Below are 19,449 nucleotides of genomic sequence, written 5' to 3'. Positions count from 1 at the left end.
CTCTACGTTCATTAACTCTTGTACCTAGATAACTGATGTGTGTTTGGAGTTTTGAAACTCATGAGTGTAAATTTCTATTTTTACTTGGAATTCTGATTAAACTCTATTTGAATTGCATAAGGTGGCTTGAAATATTTTGATTGAATTGCATGTAGGATAGGTTTAAACTCGAAATTGTATAGGATTTTTCTATATATATTAACATTAGTTTGACTTATTATTAATCTTGAGTAATTGGTATTGAATTAAGTGAATTTTATTTAAATGTTAATATTGGACCTGAATTTATGAAGTATGAAAATTATGCTTTATTACATGATTTTATTCATAATTTATATTTTTTTCATGTTAATTATTAATATGTTAATCTTCACCAGTAGTGGGACCATGGAAGATGAGATTAATATAAATGTTGTATGGACATGCACATATCCACTCTATTTGGATGGCAAGACCATGTAAAACTGGGTCATAAGGATGGTAATTTGACCCAATAAAAGTGTGTTATATGATAGACAAGTCTAATTATTTATTGGACTAAGAAACTGTCCAACAAGGAGGAGTTAAAGCCCAATTTTGGCACAAGCAAATAGCTACCCAAGAATAAGCTTTGGGATATTTTAGTAAAGTTTCTGCAGTTGGAAAGATGTCAGAAATCGACACACAAGTTGACCCTTTGAAACCGTCCACCTTATGGTTATTAATAGCAAAGTTTTAAATTCAAAATGAAGCAATCGAGTTATCCTCTTCTCTACAAGTTGTGGTCCTCCAAGCATGAGAGAAAAGGAAGGATTTTCAAATGCTATTTTTAATAAAATTTACCCTTACCTTCACCTATAAATACCACACACCTTTCACCTTTCAAAGCATCCCTCACATCCCTTAGTCCATTCATGCATTGAACATTCTCTGATTTCCTCTCTTACTCTCTTCTCCCTATGCATAGTCGATCCATTTCCCTTTATTCTTTAGCCAAATAAGGCTTTGTCAAGACCTTCCTTTGGCCGGCCAGTTTAGAAAACCCTTAGCAAAAGGAGTGTCAAGAAGAACAGAGCAATACATCAGTCAGAAAAGATCCAAAAGGCTACTAAACTGAATTAGGTTTTACTCTTTGCTCTTGTTATTTAATTTAATTATGTGTGCTATGTGTTTATTTATTTTTACATCAACGATAATACTTTAAATCCTATTTGCTAGGATGATTATGTTAATTCAATAAGATTTATTTAATTCATGTTTAACATGTTTGTGCCTCAATCGATAATATTTTCAATTAAAATTAATATGTATCTCATTCATACGTGATTGGGTGCATTAAAATTAGTTTAGCGATCCTCACCATACAACAGCTAGTAGACAAACAATTGGAAAGTGTAGTGCTCAATTTAGATCATTAAACCCAACTAAATTAGAGGTTCATAATATCTTTAGTTAGCTCTATTATATTGCATAGTTTTTAGGTTTATGTGATTAAACTGTTGCATACGTAAATGTCCCTGTGACCTCGCATAAATACTAAGAAACCCTTAGCTTAATATGATCAGTAAAATGCATATTTCACTAAGTAAAAGATTCTGAGAGGACTTAATTTGGTTTCCAAACTCATGAAATATTGGGTTGCCATGGAGTGTTTTTCGAACATTGTTAAGCATGGTGAAAATGAATTGAGTTGATTAATATAATTATCCTAGCCTATTTTATGTTGATTTTTTTTGTTGCTAAAGACATTCATCCATACATTTAGATAATTTGCATTTAGATTAAAATTGCATTAGGGATCAATCTTTGCATCTAGTTAATTTCACTTCTTTTAAATATCACCATTCAAATTATTAAGTTTTTATATCAAATTGTGAATTTATAATTTTGAAAATAATCAATTAACATACACAGTCCCTGTGGTGACGATAACTTATTTTACTTACTTATTATTCGAACGACTGTGTACACTTGCACAAACCACGTTACGGTAGGAACGAGAACACAATGCCTTAATCCTAAAATTTACTTGCAGGAACGAGAAACGGATCATTTCCTCGCCACTCACACTGTTTATTTGTTTGTTTGTTTGTATGCTAGATTATTAGATATGCCTCATAGATGTGTTAATGTGAGTGTGAATGTATTCATTTGTTCTAAGTGCATTAGCTAGTAAGTTGGAAATTTCGGTAGGAGTGCTCGATGAGGGTTTCATTTGAGCTAGATCAGGTAGCAGAAGCTTGGTGGTAGATTTAGGTTCTATGCTTTTGTAAGTTTTGAGTAATTCAACTAAGAAGTAGAGAATTTTGTGAGGGACTATTGATTTAAGAAAAACAGTTATGAGTTTTATAGATGAGAGTGTCATAGTGAATATAGGAAACTATTAGGAAAGTTACTGTAGAATAGTTTGTGGTAGTAAATAGGGTCATTATGAAAGCAGTGGGAAGTTAGAAAGAATAAGAATCAGAGTGGCCAGCAAAAGTGTGATAGTTTAAAAGTAGAAATAACATATTTTGTGGTTAAGCAAGTGACGTGTTAGTAGGGAATTTCGAGGATGAAATTCTTTTTAGAGGGGGAGATTTCTAAAACCCAAATAGGGCCTATGAGTTTTAGGGGTAATTTAGAAATTTTAGTCTTAGAGTGTTCGGGATTTTACGACATGGTTTCTCGATAATGTTTTTTACTATGGTTTTTAGAAAAGTAAATCAATTTCTGAAAATGAGTTTTATATACCTTTAATTTTGAAAATAGGATTGATTTGTAAAAGGGTCAAAATTGAGAGTTTTTATGAAGCAATTTAACCAAATTTGAAAATTCAAGCTAAATAACTTCTTTTCACCAAGTTATTTCATGTAAAAATAACACAAAATTTATGTTTACCTTCTCTTGATTCTCTCTTGCTATTTCAACTAAATTTGAACTCCAAATTCTAATTCATTTTGATTTCTACCATCTCTTAAGTTATAAACCTCTATAAAAACCAAGAAAAGCACCCAAAACACCATAGTTTCCTCCATTCTGAAGCTTGTGGGTTTTTTGAGTTTTTGATCAAATGTTCCATTTTTCGTCATCTAAGGTAACAATTTGGTTCCTTCTCAGCTTTTAATTTTATCTAGTCTTTAAAACTGAATTATTAGCCATTAAATCGCATGTTTTAAATAAAAGCCAAAAATTGGGTCATTAATGTTGCATTTTGAGATTTTGAGTAAAAACGTGGTTTCGAAGGGCTTTTTAACTTGTTTTAACATGATTCAAAGGTTTCTAAATTACTTTAAAGTTTCATTAAGGATTTCTAAGGATTTAATGAATTTTCACAAAAATTACCATAAACATGTCAAAAATTTTGATACCTTAAACACGTAGTTTTGAGTAGTTTAAAGGTTGAGAATCATTCATAGGTGAATAATTAGATGAACAAAATTCATTTTAGGCAATAAGATTAAGTATAAACTGAGATGTTTGAGTTTCAAGTTTGCTAGTCGAAATTTTAGTTTCTTGAGGGATAGGCTTGAATTTTTTGTTGGTTTAAGTGAGTCTTTGACTGCATATTGATTGTGCATATTGTATGCTTAATATGTGTGAAGCATCAGAACTGTTGGACCTTCTTCGAGTAAGGCAAAAGGCATGGAAATGCTAGTTTAAGCTTTCGGCTTCTCGGTGAAAGTGAATTTGGTGAGTGTTCGGAATTGCTACTTGTAGACATGATTCTTATTGTTGATTGGGAGCTTAGGATTAGCCTAAACCTCTATCCTACGTTCTGAATGTAAGCTTTCTATTTTTCTTATTTTATTTTTGGCAAATTATGTGAATATGTGAATAACTATGAATTGATTATTATGATGTAATATTGTGACTTGTATTGTATTGTGAGTATATTAAATATGCCAAATGACAGTAATGATGTTGTGTTAGCGATACAAAGATGTGCAATGAAAGTGTGCAAAAGTCGGTAAGTATGTATGTGTTGCATTGTGGAATATGATGCTAATGTAACATGTTTTTGTATGTGATAGAGTTTAATGCACTCATATGTTGATAGATATATGATATCTCAGTGAGCATTATTGTGGCACTTTAACTACAGTTAAATGTGAATTCAATAAGCATGCATTGGGTACATATTTGTGATGTGAGTTGACGAATATGAACAGAGATGATGTGCATCAAACCAGTAAATAAAAATGTGCAATTATGATGTGGATAGGCTTTATGACCTTGTGAGACCGTTGGATATAGTTGGCATGCCATAAGATTATGAATGCACACCTATATGTGTTATGTGATTTGGGCGTTGGGGCCTTGTGACATGTTGGAGAGATAAGGGAATGTGAGCTAATCTCCATTCAAAGGTGCATGTTTGGTGTGTTGGAGAGTGCGAGATTTACCCTTCAGTTTTGGGATATGTTTGACTCTATGATCAACTGGTGTGTTGGAGATCCGTGTACCCGATGAGTGATGATAGAGCACACTTTTATGTTTCATAGCCTCAAGTGCCAAATTATCTTAAAATGTTTATATGTGTAATGTGATGTATGCCTAAATGAGGATGTTGTTGCTATGCCAATTTATCATTTAAATATGATATTATATGTTATGATAATACGATAAAAGACAGATACTTTTAGTTGTGAATAATATGTTAAATGAGTTAATTTAAGTAACATGAAAACGTTAGTATGTTCTCATAGTAAATTGCGTATGTAATTGTGGATTGAGTTATTTTCATATAACTTGTGAATGCCTGTGAATATATAAGTTAAACTTGTGAGTTATTAAACCATGCATACATTGTTTTAGTCTTGACGAATTATTGTTGAATGAATTAATGAAACATGAACATGTAATTCTGACTCGAATAGAATATGGTTGTGAATCTGTTGTAGTATACTCTTGATTGGCCTTTGATATTGTGTGTACATTGTGGTTACTCTGAGCATTCACTGAGCTTGTTAAGCTCACCTAGTCCCTTCTTAAACTTTACAAATTAATTGTGTACCGGTGTGAGCAGTGTGGTTCTAAGGGGTGATCCAAGCAAGTCCGTTTTCGTTATTAGTAAGTGTTTATTATTTGTTTATGTTTTGGGAATAAAGCAATGTGGTAGTCTTTGTGCTAGATTGGATATGTTATTTTGGGTTGTCTCCATGATTTAATTGCTCTTATGATTTTGGAATTTTTTTCGTAATATGTTGACTATTGCTCGAATTTGCTTTTGATGTATGAAACTACTATTATGACTATTTTTGTTTTTTATTTGATGATGATATGATAGCATGTTGAACTGGTACAAGTTGGAATGACTTATATGCTTAAAAATGTTGTGTTTTTTGGGTCTAGAGCAGAGGTATCCATATTCGTGTTTTAAAAATGATACCTCTGTATTTTCAAGCTACAGGAAAAGAGAATAGAGATTCGATATCGATACCTTATCTCGAGTATCGATACTCGGGGAAGAAATATTGATGATTTGGTGGGGTACCGATAATTTTTAAAGTTTTGATTTTTAAGTGAAAAAAAGTAAGCAATTTTGGTACCGATTTTCCAAACGGTATCAATACCTCTTGTGTAAAATACCGATACCATGTCTTTACTACCGGTACCTACGTTGATGTTTTGAGATTTTACTAAAACGGACCATATGCATGTTTAATTATTATTTTAAGGTTGTTTGATGTATGTTAACATGTAACGGCAATAACTAAAGCTTAAGATAGACTCTAAACTTATGTGAATGTTAAAATGGGAAACGATTAGGGCGGGTAACGACAATAACTGAGCTTTTTCTTGGTGTGTTTAACATGAGAAAGTGGTGTGGCATCTTGATATTTGGGCTTGGCATCTAGGGCGGGTATGGGTTGTTACAAAATCAGTGTAGTTTACTCTCAACTACTTCCACTATAAGAACCAACTAAAATAGTGTTCATACAAACCAAGTGTATTACACCTTAGCAGTGACTCACGTATGGCGTGACCTTAAAGACACTTTAGTCCCTTACAACTTTCTCATATACTGATTAGGCACTTCATGTTTAGCAAAAACTCTGAAGCGTATGCTTCATTTGTCTTACTCTTTCTTCAATTGAAGAATACCATGAGAAGAAATTCTTATATACTTCTACGGGCAGATACTTTATGCGCCAAACTTTAGTTCACCAGAAGCCTTTAATTTGGTGGGCTATTCTATCATAGTGTGCTAAAACAGGTAGCATTCATAACTACTCGCCTTCTTCTCAGATCCGTCGAATTTGGGTGTGACAATTTAAGTGTCGCCTGCTCAATTAAGCAAAATTTTAGCTATTTGTTTTATGTAAGAGATATTTGATTGATTCAAAAATTTACATTACATAGAAAGTAAAACTATATTGATAAATTTAACATTTGTGTTGGCTTTGGTGTTTTCTCTTTTTGTTTTTATTAATACAATATTTGAGGAAGAGGATGATAGTGATAAGAAGTTTGAAACTCATATCATCTAGGTGCTAGTGTCATGGGTCGTGGATCAAAGCTTATGACCAATGCACATGGAATGTCCCATAGAGGTCAACATATGAAATGAGGCTCATTCGACCCACTTAAACTAGCCAGATTCGTGGAATTCATGGAAAAGTCCATCTACTTGAAGCCCTGGTGGCCTAGTAAAACACTCCAGTAAAACTAAAGTTACCTGAGTAAATAATATAATTCCTAAAGGGATAAGATTGTATAGAGTTTAAATCCCTTAAGAATCTTAATTGTAGATAGGCTCTAATCTAGACCGTCGATGTAACTCAATCTGTGCCGTTGGTTTTGGAGGATCTCAACTATAAATAGAGGTCTTTTCCTCTCATTTGTAATCATCCCAATGTACTTTATGTTGTTATTTGAAGAATTTGTTGAGAGAATTTACTCAAATACTTGGTATGCATCTCCTTCTTGTGGCTCTTTTCAATTTTGTAAACCTCTTTTCTCTTTTGAGCTGCTTCCGTTTTCCTTTCGGTGCCTTAGAGAATTTCTAAGAGAATTCTTAATTTCGAGGGTTAGGCTAACTTAGGTGGATTTAAAGCAAAAAAAATCGTCTAAGGTCGCGCGGTTCCCGAAAATTAAGTTCCAACCCCATGACACTAGATAGGAGCTTTAGCTAACCCAAACAAGTTTTAATAATTCAACAGTTGAATTTTAAAAGTTATAATAATTGAATTGGGAAGTGAAGATCCAACTAGTTTGACTTCCGAACCAATTCTTACGACATTAACCAAAATGAATACCACTTTAGATAAAATTCTATTATTGGGTTAGCTTACGTATGTCGAGATGCATATGGACTTGTATTTTTCCTTGTCTCAATAGTGTAAATAGAACCAAAACATAAACTATTAAATATGGTAAAAAAAATTACCAATTAAATCTTAGCTCGATTGATACTATTGTTAGTATAACAATTTAAAATACACGAATTTAAATATTATAAATAGTTTAGGCATTTAAAACTTTTAAACACAATACAAATATTGTATGTATAAAAATTACGTTGTATTCATTAGCGTATCTTGATGTTTCGAATTTGTTGCTTTCATATGGTATTTTGCATCATACCTAAAATGATCGATTTTACATTGACGGATTATTTTAAGATTGTTGTTTAGGTTTCTTAGGTGAGCAATGATGATAACAAAACGTATAGAAAAAATACTAAAAATCCAAATACATGGCCTCTAAAGCTTATTGTTAAGTATGTTAAATTCAATGTGCTAACTTATTTTCAAGCTTTTAAGATTATTTAATTTGGAACAGGAAAACACATTCATATAAATAGTTATAAAATTTACATTATGTAGGTAGTTGTATCAATTCAAGTTCTATATTTGTAGACCTATCCAATTGTCATTTATGGGCTGGTCTCTCTTAACAAGTGTATGTTAAAGTTTTGGTCCGAGTCTAATATTACCATTTAACTAATAAAATAACGTTTCCATTTAAAAATTTTAAAATTATTAATAATAAAATGGATTAATTAAAATTGCTTTCAACAAGAGATTTCAAAATTTTTAGTAGGACTATTTGTAAAATATTAGCCTAGTATAATAATAGTCAATTATTCTATTTTGTTATGAATAATTTAAGTTTTGAAATTAAATATTTTATTCACTCTTTTATTAATTGTCTTACTGAAAGTCTAATGTGGACTTTATTTTATTGGCCTAAGAAAAAGTTAGCCTTCCAACATTTACACATTCTTTTGATTTGATCATAAATTTAAAGATTTAATAAATTTAGCCATCAACATTTACAAGATTTTTCATTTAATCTTAATTATAAAAAGTTAAAAATTATAAAAATTAAAATTATAAAAAATTTAAAAGTTTCAAAAGTAAAATATAAAAACATTTTAAAGATTTTGTACCCAAAATGACTTTCAAAATTATCATCCACTTTGATTTTTCTTTCATTTAATTGACGACGTTGAAAATGTCAAATTCCATTGGCCTTAACGTGTAATCTCTCTCCAATTCTTGAGCCAAAAATGATGAAGACAATAGAACACTAGAGTCTAAAATTGGTACTATCTTTGTAGCAAACAGTAAGGCTGTAGAAATTGGAGTTGTCAACTCAACCATTTTTCTAGGTTTATAAATTTATTAATTTTGAGCTTTCTTTCTGCGTTTTAACTAGCCATTTGAGACGAAAAATGTAGCAAAAGAAAAAAAGGACTAAATCAAAAGAGATTAAATAAAAAAATATCTTTAATTTTTGGGTTTTTCACTGTTAGAGATCGACCCGATTAAGCAACGAACAAGTAAAAATAGCGAAAGAAATTGAGAAATTGAATACAATTTTAACATGGAAAAACTCCTCTAAGGGGGATAAAAACCACAGGAAAAGATGATTTTACTATAATGGCAAAAGAACGAAGAGTATAAAAGATGGAGATAAAAACTAAACCTCGAAACTCAAAAACTGAAAACAAAGAACCCTCAAAACGTAAACACAAAATTCTCTAAATGTGTTATGAGTTCTAATCTCTAATGGGTGTATTTTCTATGGTTGTAAAAGAGCCTATTTATAGGCTAAATTCATAGGTCCAATAATAATAAAATAATCTAGATAATCAGAGTTTGATTGAAATAAATCTCCACCTTGACTCATATTTCCACAACGCCATCTTTGCCAAAGCTCGTCACGGGCCTATCTTGAGCTATGCAGGGAATTAACTGAGTCGAATCTATACTTAGAAACTGGAAGACTTCTAGCCTTCAACTTGTACACTGCCAAATCAAAACTAACTCGGGTTTGATTTTCACGAACATAGTGCCCTAACTTTTCTAATCCTGCATCCAATAGAGAATATATCTTCAACGAAATAGTCATATATTTTTCCCTCCTATGACCAAGTTGCCTCCACTTCAAACAAGTTGACTTCGACTCCGTAACGGATAAGGGACGTCCTTTTTCACCGGTCACTGTAGAACCTTCCAAAATAGAAAGACTGCCAGTCCTTTTACCTTTTAACAAAACGAGAGCTCCACGAGATACCTTAATTTCGCTCAACTCGATGTTGATTCTACATCCTTTCAAGTCTAAAATACTCAAGGAGATGAGATTCTTTCGTAAATCAGGTACATACCTGACATCTAAGAGTGTCCTAATCATCCCATCGTGCATTTTAATTTTAACAGTACCAATACCAATTAACTTACTGGATGAATCATTTCCCATGCGCACAACTCCACTTTTAACCAAACTATATATGGAGAACCATTCTCTATTGGGACACATGTGGAAAGAACATTCCAAATCTAAGATCCACTCAGGTGTAAGCTCGGAGCTTTCGCTCATTGACACTAACAAGAAATCATCACCACTTTCGTCGGCCAAATTAGCATCAGCTACATCTTCCCTGTTACTCTCTGCAGCTATTTTATTTTGCAATTTATAACAATCTACTTTGACGTGACCTAACTTTTTACATTAGCGACACCTTTTGTCTCACTTCTTTGACTCTACCAAAACAGAAGCTTGCCTATCTCCCTTGTTATTGAAAAGAAACTCATTTTCGAGTTTGTCTCTACTCAATAATGACCCTTCACATCTTCGGATGAGATTTTGTCTCTGCCATAAATCAGGGTCTCCTTGAAAGACTTGTATGAAGAGGGTAAAGAGCACAATAATAGCATAGCTTAATCTTCATCCTCAATCTGAACTTTAACATTCTTTAAATCATTTAAAAGAGTAATGAATTAACTGATGTGATCTCTAAGAAGCTCACCTTCGTTCATGTGAAACGTAAATAGACGTTGTTTCAACACTAAACGGTTAGCCAGAGACTTAGTCGCATAAAGAGTTTCTAACCTTTTCCACCAGACAAATGAGATCTTCTCTATCAATACCTCCTGCAATACTATATTCACGAGGCACAATTGGATTGTAGACAAAGTCTTCTCATCAAGCTCTTCCCATTCTTTTTTATTTAGATTCTTAGGCTTTTTCTAGGTAACAATCTTTTTCAAGTCAGTTTGAACTAGAATTTCCGTCATCCGAACTTGCCACAAGTTGAAATTTGTCTCACCATCAAACTTCTCAATTTCAAACCTTGTTGCTGCCATCTCTAAACGGGCTAATCTATGAAAATTGAACTAGCCCTTATACCATTTATTGGGGATCGACCAGATTAAGCAACGAACAAGGAAAAGTAGCAGAAGAAATTGATAAATTGAACCCACAAATTTAATGTGAAAAAATCCCTCCAAAGAGAATAAAAAACCACGGGAAAAGATAATTTTACTATAATGGTAAAAGAACGAAGAGTACAAAAGATGGAGATAAAAACTAAACCCCGAAACCAGAAAATCAAAAATAAAAAACCCTCAAAATGTAAATACAAAATTCTATAACTGTGTTATGAGTTCTAATCTCTAATGGGTGTCTTTTCTAAGGTTTTTAAAGAGCCTATTTATAGGCTAAATTCATCAATCAAATAATAATAAAATAATCTAGGCTAATTAGAGTTTGATTGAAACAATTAAACAGAGTTTAACTAGAAGATTATTTCTCAAATTTGACTAAAATAGGAGTCATACTTAACATTCACAATTTTGGTTGATGAGAAAATAGGCATGATTGATTAGAAAAAGTAAATATAATAATATTTTAAAGATTTTTAAATATATTTTATAATATTTTGAATTAGAAAAAAATGAAAAATGAATGAACATTGAGGGTTAAACTTGTTGAATTTTTAGATTTAGGATCAAATTGATGAAATGTTTAAACACTTGGAGAGTTAAATTTTTATCTCACCAATAAATAAAGCCCACGATAGACTTCCTTTAAACAAATAAAAAGTGACTAAAATATTTAATTTCAAAACTTGAATGACTAACACGAAAAGAAATTAATAATTGGGTTACAAAATAGAACAAATTGAATATTTGAGTGACTATTCTTGTATTTTTTATCATTATGCCATAAAATATTATTAAATTCTTTTCATATTTTTACATAAGACCCAAGGGGAAGCTAGAAATTTTTTATGAGGGTCAAACGATTTATAAAATTTTAAGAGATCAAAATGTAATTTTATCATGTATTAATTTAAAATTTCATTATTTTTGAAGCGACTAAATATAATTTTTTCATATTTAAAGGAGCCAAGGTGCAATTTTACCATAATTAATTTTCAATTTTATTGTTTTTAGAGGGACTAAAATAAGAAATTTTAATTTTAGAGAGCCGAGGCCCCTACTAGCCCCCTAGCTTCGCCTCTTATATGACCTAACCTTGGAAAAGAAAACACATTGAATCACGAAGGCAAAGCTAGAAAATTTTTTTAGTGAGGCCGAAATTAAATTGTAATTTTTACGATAGTGAAGATATAATTTCATCATTTTAATAGTCTATATATTTATAACTTTTAAAGGATTAAATCAAATTTTTATCATTTTTAAGGGGTAAAGTGTAATTTTACCTTTACTAATTTAAAATTTTTAAAATTTTAAAGTACCTAAATTAAAAAATTTTATATTTTAAGCCCCGGCCCCTACCAGCCTCTACCTACTCTGCCATTGAATCGAGACATATGTGCTGCGTGTTGCTCACAGAAATTGTAATTAACATGTGTTAGCAGCAAATCATGCAACAACATATCCCTTTATTAGACTTTTCCAAACATAAGGATTATCAAGACTTTATGTGTCAAATCCCAAATTTCGTAGTTTGAAAAAAAATACTTCTTTTAGGATTAAAGAATAAGGAATTTTTACTTCAATATTATTTAAAAAAAATGAAATGGTACCCACCACCATTATTTACGAAAATGGTATGGTATGGGTGGTGGATAGGCGGTACCACCCTTGTTTTCTAACCCTAATGATTAGTCTGTTATAAAATATATATATATATTTAATGGTAGAGGGTAGTGGATAGGCGACACCGGTATTTTACTACTATACACGGGTAAAATTGGGTTAAAATACGGGTACGATGAGGTGAAGGGTGTTTGACAGGCAGCACCAGTGGAGGGCTTGTCATAGGCGGCATCTAGTGGAGGCTTTGCCATAGGCGGTACCCAGTCCTATTTAACCAGTGTTTTTGAATGGTTTAGAAGATAAGAAGAGAAGAGGAAAAAAATTTGTAGAAGAAGAGAAAACAGAGAAGAATTTGTAAGGTTAGTAGATATTAACTTTTTTTTGACAATATTTTTTTTGAAATTGCATATTGAGAAATTTAATGATTTTTACATATTTAGTATTGAAGATAGATAATCAATTTTTCGCTTGCGTTTATTTCGATGGAGTTATTTTGACAACAACCGTTGATGAAATATGTCTCAGTTGATCAAATAAAGGAAAGAATCAGTGCAAAACTTGTTAGACGTTGTGGGAGAAGGATTTCGAAACTATTCTATGAATTTCAAGTTTTGAAAGATTATGGTTTGATCATTGATTATCATCCAGGCAAAGTGAATGTAGTTGCTAATGCTTTGAGTAGAAAGTCTTTATTTGCTTTACAAGCGATGAATACACGACTAACATTATCTGATGATGGTTCAATATTAGTTGAGTTGAAGGCTAGGCCGATGCTTTTACAGTAGATCTGCGAGGCTCAGAAGTGTGATGACGTATTACAAGGTAAACGGGAACAGAGTGAGTCAACTTCTAATTTTGAATTTCATATTGGATCCGATGATTGCTTATTAGTCAGAGGTAGAATTTTTGTACATAAGAATCAATAGTTCATTCGGAGGATCTTACACAAAGCTCATAGTGGAACTTGTATGTTCATCTAAGAAGTAATAAGATGTACAGTGATTTGAAACAGTTGTACTAGTGGCCAGGAATGAAACATGAGATTTCTGACTTTATATTTAGATGTTTAGTATGTCAGCAAGTTACAGATGAACATCAGGTGCCTTCTGGTTTATTGTAGCCACTGATGATATCGAAGTCGAAATAGGATCGAGTTACTGTAGACTTCGTATCAGGTTTATGCCTATCTTTGAGAAAGAAAGATGCCATCTGGGTGTCGTTGATCATTTGACCAAGTCAACACATTTTATTTCGGTACGTACAGATTACTTGCTTAGGAAATTAGCTGAGTTATACGTTTTTGAGATTGTCATATTACACAAGGTACCAGTTTCCATCATCTCAGATAGACATCCACGGTTTACATCACGAATTTAGAGAAAGTTACAGGAAGCTCTAGGTACGCAGTTGTAATTTAGCATTGCATTTCATCCTCAGATCGATGGTCAGTCCGAGTGAGTAATACAGATTCTCGAGGATATGCTTCGTTGCTGTGAATTAGAGTTTGAAGGCAACTGGGAGAAATATTTACCATTGGTTGAATTCGCATACAGTAATAGTTTTCAATTAAGCATAAAGATGGCACTGTATGAAGCTTTGTATGATCATGAATGCTTAACTCTGTTATATTGGACTGAGCTCAGTGAGAAAAAATACATAGGGTTGATTTAATTTGTGAGACTGAAGAAAAAGTAAAAATGATCTGAGATAGTTTGAAAGAAGCCTTAGATCAACAGAAATCATATGCGGATCTTAAGACATTGAATTTTAAATCGGTGACAGAGTGTTCTTGAAAGTGTCGCCCTAGAAGAAATTTCTTCGTTTCGATCGAAAAGGGAAGCTAAGTCCACGATTCAATGGGTTGTATGAGATTTTTGAAAGAATCGAACCAGTAGCGTATCAATTAACTTTACCGTCAGAGTTAGAAAAGATTCATAACGTGTTTCATGTGTCTATGTTGCGACGGTATCGATCTGACCATTCATATGTTATCTCACTAACGGATGTTGAGATTCAACCTGATATGTCATATAGCGAGGAACCGATCAGAATTTTGGCTCGTGAGGTTAAAGAATTTAGAAATAAGAGCATAGCTTAAGTAAAGGTTCTTTCGCAATGACATGAGATAGAGGAAGCCACCTGGGAACCCGAAGTAGCTATGAGAAAACAATATCTAAACCTCTATTCTGGTAAGATTTTCGGGGAAGAAAATTTTTTTAAAGGAGAGAGTTGTAACAACCGATTTTTAGTGAAATCAGAATAGTGGTTTTAGGACCACAAATTTTATTTAAAAATATTTATTTAATTATTATTTTATTGTCTACAACATGCTAGCATTACCATATAAAAATTTCGTTAAGAAATTTTACCGTTTGCATGCTTAATTTGATGAAAAGGACTAAATCACATAAAGTGCAAAAGTGGAATTCTAGTAACTAAAAGTATTAAATGGCTATAGAACTTTAAAGTATGAGTCCATATGTTGCAATTAGACCATATAAATTGCTAGTGTACTTTTATGGCCATTAAAATGATATTATAAAGGTTAATTAATAAGGCTAATGTTGTAATTTGATAATTAAAAGATATTAAAATATAGAAAACAAAGGACAAAACATGCACGTTCATCTTTTTCAACCGAATATTGAAGGAGGAGAAGCCATGGAAGCTTGAAACTTTCGGCCATCACTCTTTTGCTTGCATGTGAGTAGATTTTGTCCCATTTTTATTAATTTCTGTGTTTTCAATATCGTTATAGCTTAATCTAGCTAGCCCGGGAACTAATTTGTGAAACTGTTAAACTATTAGAATTTCGCCATGAATGAATGCGTATGTGTTTTGATGTTTTATGGAAGAAAATGGTTAGTTGTTGTTAGATAAACAACTTTTTTAAGTGATTTTTCATGAAATTGTCAAATAGGGATCTAATTGAAAAATAGAAAATATACATAGTAAAATTTTGAAATAAATGAAATTTAGGGCTTGTTAGGGACCTACATGAAATTTGGCTATGGTGGGTTAATGGAAAATTTCATGAATTTTTATTTTATGAGCTAGGGACTAGATTGTAATGAAATCAAATTATAGGAGGAAAAATGTATTTTTTACAAAAATGTGAATTTGGATTGAGTTGAATAGAATAGTTATTCAATTGGTTGAATTTATTTATTTAGATCAAGATAAACCTCAATTGAATTTAAATCGAGGGAAGGCAAAAGTTACGGATTAACCAACCGTACTCCTACGCGTTAGTTGTCAATGTAAGTTCATAGTAGTAAATTGCTTAATTAAAATTCATGTTATAAATGTTTTGTGATATGTTTGAAATGCAGTGATTTGGTATCTTTGCCATCAATGGCATATAAGTCTATTAGTGCTAGTAGTGGAATGACATAATTGGTACATTTTTGGTGTATGGTTGTTAGGTAATTTAAATGGCATATGTTGATGCAAACTTAGTTTTGAAGTTAGTAAACATTATGATAAATTTAAGTATATGGTTGTACATGTATTGATGTTGTAATTGAGGTGCCCTTTGGGTACATTGGTTGGATGTATATATAGCATATTGGGGTTGCTTATTTATACTTGGTTTTAATGCAATTTCAATGCTTGTTCATATGTGCAAAGGTGATTGTAGGTTCATGCTTGAATGGGTGAGAAAAATTGCTTGGAAATGACCTATTTTTCGTCCATACGGGCAGAGACACGAGCGTGTGTCTCGGCTGTGTGTGACACACGGCCTGGTGACACAGCCGTGCGTCCCCTGTAACTTTAAAAAGGTTGCAAGTCAGGTTGTTACATAGCCTAGCACACAGCCTGGCACACGGGTGCGTGGCTTGGCCTTGTGACCCAAGTTAGTGAGTTACACAGGCTGGGACACGGGTTGGGACACGGCCATGTGTCCCTACTTCAAATGTCCACACGACCTAAGACATGGGCGTGTCCCTTGGCCGTGTGACCCCTACAGTTTGAAATTTTTTTATCATTTTCCAAAAAGTTCATATGTTTCTGATTTAGTCCCAATTCGTTTATGATATCTTTTTAGGCTTCAAAGGCTCATAAAAGGGAAAAATTTATGTTTGGAATTGGCTTTTATATGATTATCTATAAGAATTGAAATGTTTGAGATTTGAGTTTGTTTGAATTGAAAATTCTGGTAATGCTCCGTAACCCTAGTCCGTTGATGGATACGGGTTAAGGGTGTTACCAAAAATAGGTAAAATGCTTTAAAAACTTATTTAATGCAACGAAATTACTATTTGTAACCTTTACAAATTTAGATAAACCCATAAAAGTAGTTGAACTATCAGACCAAGGTTTAATGAAATTTGACCAACGAGAAAGCATGTTGTAAGAAAATATTTTACAAACAAAATCAGTAGTATGCTTATCAAAAACGTTCAAGATATGAGTTCTTTATTGTTTTCTTACATTTCTTACCTTGTAGCACTTGTGGAGAATTATAAATGTTTAGCATACATCTCTTCCACAAGTGAAATCGTTTATAGATGGCAGAGTAATATAATTGAGAGTTCGTAAATGGATCCTTAAAGTCCTAGAATAAAGGAACACCACTAAACAAATTTGAGTTGAGGTAAGTTAAAACATAATCATTGCTCAGTTTTGTATAGGTATTTTCTTTCTTTTCATATTCTTTTTCCTCGTGAGAACTCTCCAATTTTACCTCATATGGATTTTTACTCACCAACTTTGGACCATCAAGTAGACTTTTATCACTCAAGGTATATTTTCTCTCGGTCTTTTCACGTGATTTTTCCTCACTTCCCATATCTCCATCACAAGTATTATGAATATTCAATTTAGTACAATACATCTCAAAAGGAGAACATAACATTTCTGTCTCATCTAACTCCATAGATTTGAGAAAAAAATTATCACTATCATTTTTTTTCGGTTCACAAAATTCGCCATCACATATCTCTTTTCCACTAAAGTAAGAATCAACAAAGGGTAAAAAGTCATACTTACTTTCTTCTCTTGTTGGATATTTAATTGGACATTGGAGAACCTTATGATTTTTTGAACTACACCAATAACATTGCATAAAAGCTGATAGTTCAATCTTATTTTCTCTATTTGGATATTTAATTGGACATTAGAAACCCTTATGATTTTTTGAACTACACCAATAACATTTCACAACAAGTGAGGGATCAATCATACTCCTCTTTTCATTTGACCATCTCCCATTTTTAAATAGTTCATCTATTTGCCTTTGCAACTTTCCAATCATAGTGTTGTGAATCATTATGATAGTCTAAAAAGAACACAACACTCAAGAAAAAAATTAAACAAAACTTACTGTTATGCACTTAGAAATAAAAATCAAATTATCAATGAGGTAAGAATTAATCTTGTGAGTCCTTTAGGAGTATTTATGACAATCAATGAGAATGTTAAAGAATCTAGCTACCAAATATCCTAACAGCACAAGGAGTCCAAAAGTGGCTAGACACCAAAGGTTTTTGTTGCACAGAGGAAGGAATGTGCAACATGCTTTAACCTACTAACACAAGAAAAAATAAAGTGTTAGAATGTGTATAGGAACAATAAAAAGAAAAAAACAAATGAAAACATAATTCTAAGAGCCAATGAAAATTGTTGAAACCTGGAAACCCGAAATATTGTGAAGGAAATTGACAAACTTCATTCGAGGTGTTCCTGATTTCCAAAAGTCATGAAATTTAAACTAGAGTCTCCTAAAATACTGTAAACTTGATCTGGAAATTTTTGGCACAAAATTCAACCCACAGAATATTTTTTTATATTTAATTTCTTTTTGTATTTTCCCTTTTTTTATACTTTTTTATCACTTTTTTTCATGGGAAATATTTTTTATGCTGTAATACAGTGACAAGAATCAGCATATAAAAATTTATATCAATTTAAAAACATTTATTCACTCAAAAATATTTTTTTTGAAAGCCATTCTGGGTAAAAACTGCTTATAGGCTGTTTTGCCATGGAAATAAGTTTAGAAATCAACCATGAACACCCAAAATACCCAAATCTGATACCAAATGATAAGGAATGAGACGAATGATTGTGGAACAGGATCATAGCTTTTCTAAGTCGTAGATGTATCCTAGATCTCTATACGAACGTAAAGTAAATCAAGAAACAATGAATACAAATTAGTTTGTCACAAAGGAGAGTCAAACGAAATTAAAACAAAAAAATTTGAATCGGCTGGTAAAGAGTCCAAGAGAGAATGGATTAGGGTTTCTTGAATGGAAAGAAACCATCCTTGGACCTTAAGAAAATTTCCCAACCAGATCTAAACAAACAAAACCCAAATGGATTTGGTAGAAGTGATTTAAAGGACAAAAGCTAATTGTTTTCTGCAAGAATGTTTGAAACAATAAGAAAAGATTAAAACTCCTAATTTTGATGTGTTTCTTGATGGAACAAGATAGGAGAACGTCTTTCCTGAAGCAACTTTAACCTAGGACAAAAACCAATACAATCAAAAAACCAAAATAGCAAGAACTAACTTAAATAAGCAAGAAATAATAAATTAATGATAGAAAAGAGAATGTGACCTCCTATGAAGCCTTACAAACATTAACAATCCACAAGTCCTTTCAATGGCTCTAATTCCCCCTCCTAGAAAAAGATCTTGGCAAGAAAAAGCTTGAAGATGATTCCCACAACTTGAAAGATTGTTAAAACAACTTCTAAAAGAAACTCAAGAGCAATTCTTAAAGAAAAGCTCAAAGAGAATTATTATTAACTCAAAAAGAAAACATAAATCAATTTTGTGTGTATACGGGTGAACGTCCATGCTACCTATAAGCTCTGAAAATAAGTTTTCCTGACCCTAATGTAATAATTAACATGACAAATCATCAAATAGAAAAGACAAATAATTCTAAGTCTGGACTTTTAATGGGAATTCAACCAAATGAATTAAATGGGCTCTTTGGGCTGAATTCTTACACGATAATCCACCTATTAAAATAAAATTGAACCTATAGTTTAAATATTTTACAATTTGGGCAACTTTGATGATTTGGCCTAATATTCACTTAAATTATTTTCCAAACTTTAAGATGGGCTTGTAGACATCTTAATGAGCCACTTTTTCAAGAACTTGGTCATGTGATCCATTTGCTTTCGAAATTAGCTCGTTCAAGCTCATACATGAAATCCAATGCACCTTGGCTAC

This window comes from Gossypium raimondii, chromosome 5 (genome assembly GCF_025698545.1).
Source record: "Gossypium raimondii isolate GPD5lz chromosome 5, ASM2569854v1, whole genome shotgun sequence".
Lineage (NCBI taxonomy): Eukaryota > Viridiplantae > Streptophyta > Magnoliopsida > Malvales > Malvaceae > Gossypium > Gossypium raimondii.
The sequence above is the reverse complement of the archived record's forward strand: the minus strand, read 5'-3'. Positions refer to the sequence as shown.